The sequence below is a fragment of the Maniola hyperantus genome, chromosome 13 (assembly GCF_902806685.2).
Source record: "Maniola hyperantus chromosome 13, iAphHyp1.2, whole genome shotgun sequence".
Taxonomy (NCBI): Eukaryota; Metazoa; Arthropoda; class Insecta; order Lepidoptera; family Nymphalidae; genus Maniola; species Maniola hyperantus.
Genome location: NC_048548.1, coordinates 8308041 through 8324169, shown reverse-complemented (window position 1 = coordinate 8324169; position 16129 = coordinate 8308041). Strand labels below are relative to the sequence as shown.

The 16129-nt window shown below is 36.0% G+C and overlaps 1 protein-coding gene and 1 long non-coding RNA gene across 7 annotated transcripts in view; one reads left to right on the top strand and one right to left on the bottom strand.

Annotated features, from left to right (window-relative positions):
• The window catches only part of step (cytohesin steppke), a 70864-nt gene that overhangs the window by 36070 nt on the left and 18665 nt on the right, over positions 1–16129 (bottom strand). The window lies entirely within an intron of this gene.
• Positions 11063–13610, top strand: LOC138403182 (uncharacterized). The gene is made up of 3 exons (XR_011237481.1): positions 11063–12110; positions 12653–12790; positions 12880–13610. It is a non-coding gene; the product is annotated as an uncharacterized lncRNA (long non-coding RNA).

Genomic DNA, 16129 nt, shown 5'->3' with positions numbered 1-16129 from the left:
GCACTTTTCAATGAACATCCTCCATAATGTAAATATATCGCATAAGTTGGCGTTACAAATGTTACAATAGTAGTGCTAACAAAAAATTAAGAGACCAATTTCTTGACTGACAATAAAAATAACTATGTAACTATAGCCTATACAATTCTTTGTTTTGGTAAAGCGACCGAATCTTTTGTGAAGCGAACGAAGCTGCGGGTCGTATAGTAACTATATTTTCTATTAATTCATGCATGTCGCCTGCTCTATTCGGCATTAAGGCTGTTTTACACCAGAGGAACAACATGCGACAATAATTATTTATAGGTACGGCATTTTATAAATGGAAACATTAATTTTAAACATGCTGTCTATTTTTGCCGAAACAACATCGTGCTATAGAATTGGAAAATTATACGTTATGACAGTCTGCCGACATAATTATTCTTACAACATTTTAAATTATTGTATCACTGTAAACCATGTTGCTCTGCGTAAATGAAGCTTAACAAGTCATTTTTACGTGTGCCTACAAATAAACCAGCGCTTCTGCAGCACCAAGAGTAAAGACGGATAAATAGTTGCATATATTTTAAATACACCATCCTGGAAACACTGATATTTTTTTGCGTTGCGGTTGTAATGGAAAGCGTTTCAAGTATTAAATTATAAACGTTAAAATTGCGTAATCGTATCCTCATCCTGTGGCAAACAGATTAAGCCAAAGCAAAAAAACATTGTATTTCATAATCGAATAAATATATCACATTTTAAATCTGCAATGAAAAAGATGAAGATAATAGACTACTATTAGTGCTATTGATGTCTGCGTAGAATTTAGATAGTGACAGACGTACGCTGAGTTGTTCGGAACAAATTCAAAAACTTAAGTGGAGATTAAATTAATTTAATCACCAACCAATCACTTAAAAAAGTGGTACGTATTTCAGTATTACCTTTAAGAAGATTTAAATTTTAAAGTAATGCGAACTTTTTTTCAAACTTAATGCATTTTTACCACGTAGAACAAGTGGTTTGCATCTTCGACTAGCAAAAACTGTAACAAAAACTTGACAAAAGCTTCGGTCTTACAAAAAGAATGAAAGTCGTTGACTTACAATAAAGATCCATTATAGACCAGAGTATTACGTAAATCATCATACAGTTGTCATCAACTATAGCAAACCTCTTTTATGTAATCAAAGATGAAAATAATTTTCTGGTAAATATTAAAAACCCGAACTAACCCAATATACTTATACAATATATTTATATATAAGTAGAACGACTGTGTTTTCAATTTCGCGCCAATTACCGACAACATTTGCTTTTCAAATTTTTCAATCAAATCAAAATTGAAACAATATGAACTGAGCAACTACATGATGTAGTTGATCAGTTCATATTATGTTATAATGAATTTCTTGAGGACGTTTCTAACTTCAATTTTGCTTTTTGTTTATGTAAGTAGTCGCTTGTAGAAGTTGTACTATCATTCAAAGTTTAACCGTTTGGTGTCTTCCAATTTTAGTTGGAGACAGACTTTAGTTTGTCCTACTGATATTTGCATTTGCTCCAAAGGTATTCTGCCTTACTGCCAACTTTTATTTTGGCTGACCATTTCTAGATGAACTATGATATTTACCGATGAATTTTAATCAGCCAAAAGTGATATCTTGTCACGGAACATATTTTTACAAAAGGCCAGTTTCTTATAATGGTCACTGGTCATAATGAACTACAATCAAAACTATTTAAAACGACATCATTTATCATGAAACATTGGCTATTATAACCAAAATATAAGTCCTGGCTATTTGTGGTGTAAAGGTTTAACACTGGTTATTACAATTAGCGGCTTTTGCGACCTAATAATCGTGGTCCCTTCAATGTTGATAAAACAGATTTTGACTGTAATTTATATTTCGCGAAACACGAAGAATAAATTATGTATTATTCTTCGAAAATTATACAATACCAATACATAACCATACTTAATTCATTTACAATATTTCATTCTTTGTTAATCTTGTTCTTTGATGAAAAATATTATGCACGTCTAATATTGGGGCCAAGAACAAGCGAAATCATTATGCAAGTCGCACAGTGAAAGGCGATAAGCACAAAAGTTGGTTTATAATTTTGAAACCTGTGAAATAACAGACAATGCAACTGAAATACGAAACAATGAAGGGAATAGTATGCATGCTATGCTAACGAACTTTTCCACGACTGGGACAATCGAATCTAAGGAAATTGCATTAATTTGGTAAGTGCTCCGGAATCCGGATGGCATAAGTAATAGTTAAGTAGAATTAGTATAAGATGGCTAAATAAATACAAATAGCTACAGCAAAATTAATATTCTTGGGAGTTTCTCTACGTGATCAGAAATGAGAAGTAGAAACACCAGAGTAACCGACATAGCCAACCGGGTTGCGAAGCTAATTTGGCAATAGGCAGGGCACATAGTTCGAAAAACCAATAGACGCAAGGTGCTAGGATAGCAACCTCACACTGGAAAAAGCAGCGTTGGAAGACTCCCCGCTAGGTGGACAGACAACATCACACGAGTCACAGTGAGCCGCTGGATTTCGGCGGCGCAAGATCGGGACGTGTATTGTACTAGAGAACTATGTCTAGCAGTGGACGTCTATCGGTTGATAATGATAATAGTGATGAAATACAAACGGTAAATATTATATGCCAACTTTGCGATTGTTTATCTCACGTAATAGGTACATCAAATAAATACAAAACAGTTGTAAGATTTTCAGGAGACAGGAATCAAACAGTAAATTATTGAGCGATTAATGAAAAACTATATAGTCTTTCAAAAAGATTAAAACAGTTAAAATTACGCGACATTCCGATTAAATTAATTAGTAAACGTAACGTAAGACAACTAGTGGAGCTGGAGCTACGTTAAAACTTGGCTGTGTTGTAAGGGTTCCTCATCCAATGAGAAACCCTATAGTTTCGGTAATTTAAATTCCAGCCATTACTTTCCTGTATCTGTCGTTACAGAAAAGTAATGTGCAATCCGCAAATGGCGTACTTAATGTTAATCTATCTCTATATAGATATAAAAGGAAAAGTTGACTGATTGACTGATCTATCCACGCACAGCTCAAACTACTGGACGGATCGGGCTGAAAATTGGCATGCAGATAGCTATTATAACGGAGACATCCGCTAAGAAAGGGTTTTTTGAAAATTCAACCCCTAAAGGAGTAAAATTGCGTTTGAATTATTGTAGTCCACGCGGACGAAGTCGCGAGCATGAGCTAGTTAAGTGTTAATTATTCATAGCTTTGTGAACGAGCCAAAACAACAACTACACAAAATGCGGAAACACTTCTTATTACAATTTTAACTGATCGATATTGAACTTGATACCAATTTATATAATCAAAAGAATTAATCGCGTTTATCTCCTCTACTAATAAAAATTCCGAGACGTCATATCGTAACGGTTCGGTTGTAGACGTCAGTTTTATCAACTTAATCAACAACTTCTATCGTAACAACTCCGTTTCTCAATATTCCATCCATAATTAGAACTAAGTAATACAAACTTTATCTTGGACTCGCACAAGAAAACTATACAGTGCGAAGTATTTTTGCTCTGTAATCTTCAGGAAGCAAAAGGTAATGTAAAACTTGCCGTTATGAAAACCCATTTCGATTACAAAACTGACATTTAAATGTCGTCATCATCATTATCGTAATCATCTACTATAGTCCGCGACAAGTTGAGATAGCAATTGGGGTAAGAGGCGGGGAGACACCGCGCACACCCGCATGTCACCCGCGCTCGCCCGCACCGGGTTAGCGCGGCGGCTGTGCGGGTGTGCGGGACGTTCTCTCCCCGATTACCATCTTGACCTGTCCCGTACTATAGATTCTAGTGAGTAGTGAGTAATCCGTCATGTCCCGTCCATTGAACTGAGTCCACTGTTACTTTTCCCTAGTTTGCTATAAAGTGACATAATAAGAAGGGAGGGAGTACACACTGACATCTAGTCCAACAGAAAGCAATTTTTAATATTAAGCTTTTCTCTGCTTTATAAATCCATTTTCTTATCTAGGTTGTCTATAACTTTTCAAAGTTAAAAGTAGATAAAACCCCGTTCAATGCTGACGGATGGTAGAGAATTTGGACAACTATCACAACTTACTGCCTTTGTACTGAGTCTAACAAAGGCGTTTGTCAATCATTTAAAGCACGGAAACGTTCTACCTATAGTTTATTGAATAATATCCTAACTAAACCAATGCGTAGGAAATACTTACTAGGTTTTGTAATAGCAATGTTTAGAAAACAATAAAATTGCATTTTGTGCGTGCTACATTTAATAAAACGTTTTCATAAGACTTCAATGCTTTATGTATTTTGATTTTTCAAAAGTTAAAAGTAAAAAAGTGAGTAAGATTTCCAAATTCCAATACAAAAACTTTCATAACGTCTTTATTCCACAGTTACATATTATTTTGGCGATTAAAAAATCGGCCATAAATAAAAATAATACAAGAGATAACGCAATAAACAAGTGTGCAAATGTAATAAAACATTGTTGTACAGGTGCAGGTTGTATTGATTTCTAATTCAATCTGATGAAGTAATCATCAAAGAATGCTTTGATGTTACTTCATAATATGACAAACAACAATAATATTATGACCTTCGCATCTAATTCCGAGAAAAACAACTCATTCAATAATCGTGCCGTTAGCAAAATGTAGCTACTTGTTGAATTCCCAAGAACGACACTAATTTTAGATCCAGGGACGTTTTGAGCCTGTGTTCTAATCTAACTCTCGATAAACTCTAATCACTCGATAAATCAAACAATATTTTTGCTGAAGCTAAATTAATTCGTTAACAATATGTTATTTGATTTAGAAATAAAGAAATGAATGGATTATTTCTAGATGGAAAAGTATCATTGCTGTTTAATTCTTACAAATAACAAAGAAACCAAACATGATATTATAACTAACTATTGCACTTACCTATTAACCAAAGATACTTCTTAAATTTTGTCTGTGAAATCACAAACACTAAACAATAGCTTCCGAGAAATTTCACAATAATTTAAATATTTAAATACTTTATTCAAATTTACAGTTATGTATACTGCAAATATTCTATCTTAATTACAAGTAACACTATGGACACTGACATCACAAACAGATGACGAACCTCGTAGTGATAATTATTGGCATAGCTATGCCAAGTTGTTCCATAGCATAAAGCATCTATTCTATCTATACTATTTTTTTTACCCTATTTTACCTATTACCCTTTGGTATTAGCCTATCCATTAAATTGGTTAAACGGGGCTTTCAATATTTAGTTCATCAAATCACTACCCATCACTACCTATATTATAAATGCGAAAGTGTTTGTTTGTTGGTTTATTAGTTTGTTGGTTTGTCTTTCAATCACGTGATTCACACAAATCAGAGGAGCAACGGATTGACGTGATTTTTCATGGGTATAGTTAAGGACCTAGAGAGCGACCTACTTTTTATCCTGGAAAATCAAAGAGTCCCCACGAGATTTTTAAAATCACGCGGACGAAGTCGCGAGCATCAGCTAGTTTTCAATAAATCATAAATTCAATAAGATCTTTGCATGAAATACTTGTACTCTTGGTTAACGTTCCTTTAGGTAGTAAGTACATAAGTGAAAGTCATGTTTTACATTACTTTGCTATTCTTTCCAGATAAGTGGTGCTCGAAAAGCTTTTCCCTAAAGAAATCTATTTATTATTGTAGTCAGGTATTCATGTCTGTAGCAGTTTGAGTCACAAGGTTTTTTTAATTTGGAGTCTGATAGACAGATGAGTTATATCGCAATCAGCTTTTGTCACCGCATTTTTACTCTCCACTTTCTTCATCTGGTGGTTTATTGCTATGCAAACAAAATGACTCAAATATTAAGTTACATAGTACACGACAATCCTAATACAAATCAATACCGTTAGTGATAAATCTCGAAGGTCTAATAAATGGGCTTCCTGACAAACGATCAGCAATTGAAGCCGCATTGCGGACATTTTGGATTCTCTATTATCATTCCTGCAATTCACTCTCGAGGCCAATATAAAATTGATCAAGCTACTTGGAAGTTTTTGCCAACCCTTTGTGATCTAATCATTTTAATAGACGATCGGGTGCCCCCAACCGCGCGTTCGGCTCCTGCCACCGCATTCTTGACCCCGTCATTCTCCCGCCATACGATATGGTCACATATAAGTTACACATAACGTTTCTTCTCATCGTCATGTACCTACAATGCGAAACGAATTGGAATTCATATAAAAAGCGACGTCCCCATTATTAAAGGTCTACTTTTATTGCCGTCTCGTTGCAGTACGTCCATGCAACATACAATATTTGTTTTTTATACTCATACAGTTGCGAAGCACGAACCACTTGTTAAGGTAAAAGCCACTCTTTAAAAGATTAAAAATAAATACGTATGCAAATATATTCATGTGGGCACCGAGTCGTTCTTAGAATTAGTGCATGGAAATTTAAAAAAATGCATTTTCAATTAAAGCAAACGCAACATGTTACAAGGCAAAAAGAGCAACAATGGCTACATACTTCCGGTCTGCGGTCACTAAGGGCTGAGAGATTTTCTCTTCACATTGGGTCTTCACTCAGACACTTTGTAAATAAGTACATATTGTTGGACTGGCTATAAGCCAAAAGGAAGATCGAAACTGCCACACTCAGTGTTTGATAATAATGGAGCAAATTGACTGACTGCATTAATTTTATCCGTCCCTATCAAACTGAAAATAGTTATTCATCTTCATTGTAACTTGAAATAATATTTATTAATCATGACTTGGTTAGGTAGGTATCCTTTAGAAAGAGGTTTTTTAGAGCATTGTCTCTGTCGTTGAGAGTTGAGACCGACAAAATGTCACATAGGTATGAGTGACAGAGACAACGCTCTACAAAGCCGAAATCTCATTCTAAAAGTCGATGTACATTATTTTCTGCCGCGCACTGTACGTGGTTTTAGATAGTAACAAAATATTTCTTTTACAAAAATCAACTTAATGAGTACCGGACGTCGAAGCATGAATTGAGTCATAGCATAGTCATAGGCAACTCATTAGGAGCTGGTGTATTAAAAAGGGCAATTAAATAAACATTTTAATTAAAGTTCTTAAATATGTATTCTGCAACAAAGCAACAGAATTATATGGAAAAACTAAATTACAAAACTTATCAGGATAAATAATAATGTATTATTTTCCTTATACGGAGGACATTCTTTTGACCCAACAGAGGCTCGTATGTTAATAACCTGTAAGTCTGAAAATCAATTACTGATAATCACAAATGATCACCCAAATGAAAAGCTTAGGTACATATCGAGCAAAACACGTAATAGTTAGTTTACACTTTACACATTATAAAAATAAAGAGAACACAATTGTTCCGTACATAAAAGTCCCGACGAGGGCTAAGCAGACGCAATAAGAGTAAAAATATTTGCGGGGGGAGCTAATGAGACAGTTGGTATGGGAGCGGTGGCGCGTGGTACACATGCGGAGGCCTCGGCCATCGCCCCCACAAATTCAAACAACGCCATTAACTTTCAGCTGTAATGTAATCCAATACTAATATTCTATCATCATGATCAACCCATCACCGGCTAACTAGAGAGGCACGGGTCTCCACTCAGAGTGAGAAGCGGTTTGGCCATAGTCTACCACGCTGGTCATGTGCGGAATGGTAGACTTTACACACCTTTCACATTATGGAGAATTCTCAGGCATGTAGGTTTCCTCACGATGTTTTCCTTCACCGTTAAATCAAGCGATATTTAATTACATAAAACGCACATAACTCCGAAAAGTTAGAGGTGCGTGCCCGGGATCGAACCCCCGGCCTCCGATTAGAAGGCGGACGTCCTAATCGCTAGGCTATCACAGCTTTTAATATTATATACGAACGTGCTTTTGATGAATATGAACGTATTTCGATAAGCACTCCATAACTTCACTTCATTTGCATTCGAGGTTTAATAATAGTAGAATGCAATATAAGAATTCCTAGCATATCGTCTAATAGCTATGCAGGATAAAATAATTAGTGGCGTAGATTCTTCCAGTTCCATATCGAAAATTTTAATTAATGCCCCACTTAAGATTTAGATATGTTGTTAATAAAGTTATAGTTGACACAAGCGAAGTCAAAGCAAGCAAGTATTTAATTTTGAGGTTGTAAATATAATACTTGAAAATAACTAACGGTACGGACCGGTGCGAAGTGTTGATAACAACTATAGGTAAGGGCCAATTAATTTAAAAGATAGAAACCGATTAGCAACAGGTGTACATATAATAGTCGTTAATTACGTACTCAGAAACATAGAAAGGTTATACTAGAAAAGTTCCGAATGCCAACCGACAGGTGAAAATTTAATTTGCCCCAAGCCACACATAATCTAACCAAATGTAGGCGTTGAGTAGTCTATCTATTTGTATATCAAATGTTAATAATACTAGTGAAAGTCAATTAAAAACGTCTGTTGAGCTTAATTAAGGAGTAGAAAATAATGTATCAGCTGTATAGGACATGGGTTTAATAACAATGACTTATAATTGTTTAATAATAATCTCCGACAGATCTATAATGAAAGGTCAAATTGATAGGAAGCTTCTGACTGCACTGAAAAAGAACAGCTTTAAGGCAGCTCAGTTCGGTGCTTTCTTCATACAAACGTAGGAGGGAAAATACAACAATATTCGATATTGTACGCACAAAACTAAGAATTATATCGATTTATCTCGTCATTATCTAGGTTCAATGATATCTAAAACATTGAAAAAAATATTGATTTAAAAGTTACGAGCCTCAAAAGATTCCTATTTTAACACTAAATTTATGTCAACTTTGGGCGTAAATAAATAAGATTAGGAATAGGAAAATTCTAAAAAAAATTATCATTAGACATAGTTTATTTATTCATTAGTTGAAATAACTTTACTTTGCAAACCTAAATTCAGTAGTTTTTTCTCAAAAATACTTTTCCCAAACTACTGTTCAACCCTTTTCAAGCGCTAGATTTCGGCTAAAATCATCATGCTTCTCACCCCAAAACATTAGACACCGCGCGGGTGGCGGAGGGAAGGGCCAGCCCAGCGGCGCGCGGCTGCGCGTGTAATATTGTGGTTTCTATGACGACAACTGTTGTTATTAATATGTTTTCAAAAACAAAAGTCGTAATGATTTTATAAAATTAATTTTTATTCAGTGGCTATGCAAATGTGTAGAAGATTGAGCAGAGCAGAGTCAATAAGTCCTTCAAATACTTATTGCATTTTGTACATTGACCTCTGGAATTTGAAATTTGGACACCAATTTTATTCATTGGTTTATTGACCTGACTTTGTTGTTGAGGTCCTAGTAGGGATATCTACTCGTGTGGTCCTAGTACAATAGGTAAGTAACTTTGTTTAGTTATTTATTTTATCTAATTTTAAAAAACCGGCCAAGTGCGAGTTGCTCGCGCACCAAGGGTTCCGTACTCAGGTATTTTTTTGACATTTTGCTCCATAAATCAAAAACTATTATGCATAAAAATAAATAAAAATGTGTTTTAGAATACACACAATACAGTAAAGCCCTTTCATATAATACCCCACTTGGTATACTTATTATACATTGAAAATTGAAAATACTAATTATTTTTTCATTAACACACTTTAATTTTTTTTTGTAAGTTGTAATCACAAATCTATGGTTTTCGGATTTATTCCTTTACTTGTGCTCTAAGACCTACGTACCTACTAAATTTCATGATTCTGGGTCAACGGGAAGTATCCTATAGGTTTGTGTGACAGATACGACACAGACGGAGAGACGGACAGACAGACAGACAACGAAGTGATCCTAAGGGTCCCCTTTTTCCTTATAAAGTACGGAACCCTAAAAAGGTACCTGTATATGTATAATAATATAGGTAGGTAGGTACCTACCTGGTGGTATTTCTTTGTATTTTTAGGGTTCCGTACCTCAGAAGGAAAAAACGGAACCCTCTGTCTGTCTGTCTGTCGGTCCGTCTGTCCGTCCGTCCGTCTGTCCGTCCGTTCGTCCGTCCGTCCGTCCGTCCTTCAGTCCGTCCGTCCGTCCATGCGTCTGTCGGTCCGTCCATCGGTCCGTCTGCCCGTCCGTCTGTCCGTCTGTTCGTCTGTCTGTCTGTCCGTCTATCTGTCTGTCTGTCTGTCTGTCCGTCTTACAAATAAAGTACGCAACGCTTCGTACAAATAGTACTTTTTTATTTATTATAATAGGTAGTTATAGCGTAGGTATAAGTAAGCGTAGTGTGGGACGCCTTCCAGCACGATGGACCGACGATATACAGAGGCTGGCGGGAAGTGGCTAGGTGAGGAAGGCTGAGGACCGGGTGTGGTGGCGCTCTTTAGGGAAAGCCTATGTCCAACAGTGGACGACCGCAGGCTGATGATGATGGAAAAAATCACGTTGATCCGTTGCACCCCTCACACGTCCCTATCCGCCTTCTCCACTCCTGTCACGCTGGCGAATAAGTTTGGAATAGAATAGGATTTCGATGGAGTGCGTGGATTTTTGTGAACGGAGTTCAACCATGTAGTCGTGGTTTGGTACAATAGTAAATGGTACAATATTAATTCACCAACAACAGTTCCTAAAACCCATAGAATAGGAGTGCAGTACCCTGCAGCATCAGTATTGAAGAGTTGGAACTTAAAGTTCAATAATGGTATATATGTTTGGCATCTACAATATTATCTCACAATCAACAGTGGCTTAGGAGTGCAATACCCAGTACCCTGCATCATCAGGGTTGAAGAGTTGGGATATCGAGTTGAATTATGAAGTCGTTGCTTGGTACCTAAACCAGAGATAGTTTATTCTAAGCGTACCTTTAATATCAATTCAACATCAACTATTCCTAAAACAGCTGATTGAAATCCAAAAGTACAAAAGCTACCCGTCATTATTATGATGATGGTTGAGAAGTTGGAACTTGAAGTTTTAATGTTTTAAATTTAGGGTATACCCTAAATTAACACATAGGCTACTTTTTATCCCGGAAAATCAAAGAGTTCCCACGGGATTTTTAAAAACCTAATTCCACGCGGACGAAGTTGCGGGCATCAACTAGTAATAAAATATAATTTGGACTTATCCGAATTCCGAAAGTCAGGGTTGTCAAATCACACTTTACATTATAAAGGCGAAATTTTGTATCTGCGTGTGTGTGTGTATAGGTTTGTTACCCTTTCACGCAAAAAGTACAAGACGGATTTGGCTGAAATTTGAAATAGTGATCGCTTTTGAAAGAGTTCTCGCGGGATTAAAAAACCACTATATCCTCGCGGACGAAGTCGCGTATATCATCTAGTTACAAATATAAGTATGTAGGTCATATTGTGTGCTTAGACAATTTAATTATATACTTGAGTTTTCGTGTAACAGAAACAAAAATGGATTGGCGGAAGAGGAAAAAGAAACGGTTTAGACTCGCAAAAGCTTCTCGCAAAAGCAAATCCCTTGCAAAGAGGAGATCTATTAAAATTCATCAGAATCTTTCCAAACCATAATATTATCTTGTGATGATAATGCCATTACTTTTTCGGGGTTATTCCCGTGCGTCACAGCCGACGTGAGTAACAATGTGACTCGACGGGAATTTTATTTGACTGAATATTATGTACTTTTCCGGGATGCTGAATTTGATAATGACATTTATTTTCAAATCCAAAATAGCAGACATGCACTTTTCACAAAAAATAGAAATGGGTGTCGTTTTCAGGGTTTCCAGGATGCTGGTTTTGATAATGACATTAATTTTTTAATCTAAGATGGCGGGCCAGCACTTTTTATAAAAAATAGACGCGAGTGTCGTTTTCAAGGTTCTCCAGGATGGTGAATTTGATGATGACATTTATTTATTTTTAATAAATACTTATATATTATACTTCTATTTTAGTGGATCACGGGATTTTCTTTGGCAAGGAAACGACAAAGCAAAAAAATCGAATTGAATTAGATTATGATGCTATCACACCGTACCATTTAGAGCCAGCTTCTGAAAGTTTGACACTGTGTTTGTAAGTTGATATTATTTAGATACTAGCAAATGCCCACGACTTCGTCCGCGTGGGCTACACAAAATTTCGAACCCCTATTTCACCCCCTCCAGAGTTGAATTTTCAAAAATCTCTTCTTAGTGGATGCCTGCGTCATAATAGCTATCTGCATGCCAAATTTCAGCACGATCCGTCCAGTAGTTTGAGCTGTGCGTTGATAGATCAGTCAGTCAGTCAGTCAGTCAGTCAGTCAGTCACCTTTTTCTTTTATATATTTAGATTAGGAATTAGGATTAGGATAATATAATTATTATGTTACTAGCTGCCCCGACGAACTTCGCACCGCCTACAGTCGATTCTTTTTCAGGACATTTTTTAAATTTTTCTCTCCATAAGAACCATCCCCGTACTTCAAGGAATATTATCAAAAAGAATTAGCGAAATCGATGCAGCTGTTCTCGAGATTTGCGATCAGCAACACATTCAGCGATTCATTTTTATATAATATAGAGATTTACTATTTGTTGTCAGATTTGTCAATGCTGAATTATGTTGTATTTTAGTGACTCAAGACATTCCTTTTAGAAGAAAACAAGGAAAATAAAATGAATGTGCCCAATATACGTACCACTGAAATCCAACATGATGCTGCAACATTCAATTCCGTACTAAATATTGAAAGGTCTACCCATACCATACTTGTAAGTTGTTATGCTATGTTTTTTGCATACATTCTATATAGATAATACTCACAATATATTTACGTTGATTGTATGTTTATTAATTCCAGAAATGAAATGGAGAGCTTCAATAGTTCTGCGTCGAATGATACATCTAATGTGACTGTTGAAACAGAAAATGATACATATTGTGTTTATGTGTGTAGTGGGCTTTTAGAGGGAAATTGAATTGTACCTACTTCCTACTTATAAAAATAAAATTTTCATTTTTGAGATCAAAGTGGAATTTATTTAGACTTTTTATACACAAGTAGATGGTATATATAGTTTTTAGTCGCTACTAATAGATAAGTGTAGGCAACAAAATTTATTTTCACAGACAAACGAATGTGTAATCATGTGTTCCTAATAGGTAATCCGCCAGCACAGAGAATTCAACTCCTAGAGTACGCATATACAAGGATTTACATGAAAACAAAATCGTAAAATGTTGGCGGGGGACAGGGGAGAATGCTTTGTTGTGATTGGTGGACTGACTAATAAAAACAATGTGCGGAATGAGGGTACCGAACGGGCGTGGGCGATGATTCATTTAAAATTCCGTGGGATCACCACGATTTAGCAATGCAATTCCTTAGGTACAGCATCAGGGTCGAGAAGTGGGTCTTCGAGTTCAATGATAAAGTCTTTACTTGGTAGATATAGGTACCTACCTCTCAATATCAATTTATAACCGACAGTTTCAAAATCCCATAAGTTTTGGTGGTCATGTCCCCTGCAGCATCAGGATTGAGGAGTTGAAATCCACATTTTATATAGGACAATGTTGCAAAGTTTCTTTATCAAATCGGTTCAGAAATCTCGGAGATTTCTGTGTACATAGGTAGAAAAACACAACTCCTTTTTTAAAAGTCGGTTAAAAAAGTATCCTTTGTTAATTCTCTACTTGTCTGTAAAAGTCCCGTCAAAATAGGTTCTGCCGTTCCGAAGATTAGCCCGTTCAAACTTCAAACAGACAGACAGACAGACAGTTTTTAAAAACATTTGATTCAGCTGTTATGGTACAGTTCAAATAACAATATTATGAGCTTGCGGTAGTTATTTCGAAATTACAGACAGACACTTCATAGAAGTATGGATTTCTATAATATAATATAAGTACGAGTTGTTTATACACGCTGAGGTAGTAGTTACCTAATAGGTATGTATGTAAGTGAGATTTTATAGTATTCATCAAAAGATAAGTAGGTAATCATTATCATTCAAAAAAAATTTAAAAATATCTATTTCAGTAGGTAAAACAATTTCACATAGTGCGTAGTAATTGGGACCATCCCAGTAAGTGTTTTAGTATTGCTACGAGTACTCGTGGCAGGCGACCCCGCTCTTCCATAAAATCTTATACAATAATAATTGAAATAAGTAGTTCCTTCATAAATCATATATTTACAAAAATTCATCGGTGACATCTGTCCAACTATCTGTGTGCCATCATCAATATATCCGGACGCTAGTGTGAGCGCATGCACTCGCTACACTGCTCATCACTGAGTCTATTTCTTTCTATCACAATGTTAGGTGAAATAGCATACAGGTTACCCACGTGGGCCGAGCAGTTCGGACGTGCATCCAGCGTCACCTTAACATGTAGATAGAAATCGGTAGAGCTACCTGAAAAATAGTAGCCGTAGAAGATAACTGGTCTGGTGGAAGAAAGAAATAATAAAGTCCCTGCATCAATAATAACATTTTGGGATAGGCCTGTCTAGTCCAAAATATACGATAATCAGCTAAATTTACTTCAGGAAAAAATAACTCGAGTAAATAAAGACAGACACGGACTGATTTTATTATGTACAACATTGCTTCGGAAGTGCTAAATAAACGTAAACAAAATTTTGTAAAAAAATATATCTGAGAACGCCATAAAGTATATATCGTGGGACTCCATTAGAATGTTAATTTAGAAAAACTTTGCAAAGGAGAAACGAAATACGAGGGATATAAGGCCTTTGACGCAGACATAGCCGCAGACGTCTGCCAAAGCATTGATAATGTTAAACTGAAATTAACATTCTGTTTTAATTTTACGAGCCAGGAACCCGTTTATTTTATTGGGGTATTTGAATAATTTCAAGTGGTTTCAGAGAGGCCATGTGGATCATGTGGAGCATATTTAAGTGGTGTAACCATGAACTACGTATTTACGACTAGCGCGCTTTATTTTGTGTAGTCCTCGCGACTTCGTCCGCGTGGACTACACAAATTTCAAACCCCTATTTCACCCCCTTAGGAGTTGAATTTTCAAAAATCCTTTCTTAGCGGATGCCTACGTCATAATAGCTATCTGCATGCCAAATTTCAGCCCGATCCGTCCAGTAGTTTAAGCTGTGCGTTGATAGATCAGTCAGTCAGTCAGTCAGTCAGTCACCTTTTCCTTTTATATATTTAGATTATGACCGTGAATTATTCCAACTTTTCATAGTTAATTAAGCTATCTTCATCGGTGTAATTGAGCCGTATGCTCTAGTTTAATAACTATTTTGCTATTTTACTTTGCAAGAGAATTGCAACAACAACCCATATAAAGGAGGAAGTGTCAAGATTACCACAAAAGGTCGGCACGGATTAAAAAATTATTCGACCACAAGTGAAGTTATTAGTTTTTAAAATCTCCTCAATGGAAACGGATAAGGTGAGTATCCTAGTGGTCATTTACCTGATAAAAAGAAATATCCTACCGTAAGTTATTAGCTTTTACCTGTTTTAGCGAACTATCGTAAGTGATTTCCATTTTTTATAAATTATACATATAACTGATCCCGGCTATACTGACATGGTAAGTCCGTAAGCCCGACTAGCTTTTAACTGACACTCCGTCGCTCTTTCATTCATCTCACCTTCTCTTTAGTAAAGTATTTAAATTTCGTAACCGCGATGTGAAATATTCATATTATTGAATGGCGCCAATGATGTAATTGTTAAACTTGGTGTCATGTTCTCGGAATGTCGGTTCGTCTTCTCAGTTACTATTGAATGATTAATACAAATAATTAAACGTCGCCGCGATAACCCATTTGTGGTAGACATGTGTGCTTGTTGCTGGAGCTTCTAACGACAGTTTTGCTCTCACGACTTAATCTCGTTCAATTATTTGGTAACAAAGTTCAATGGCGGCGACCGGAAGCGCCTCCTCTACTTTATTGCATATTGTTTGCTTTTGTGAGGTTAACTTTTATTTCTGGGGAGAGTTATCTCTAACCTTTATAACGTCATCGGGGCGAGAAAATGTTGGAATCCCTCTAAAAACCTTAAATCTGTGGAACGTGAACTGAATTATATTAGACTTTGATTTAGTTT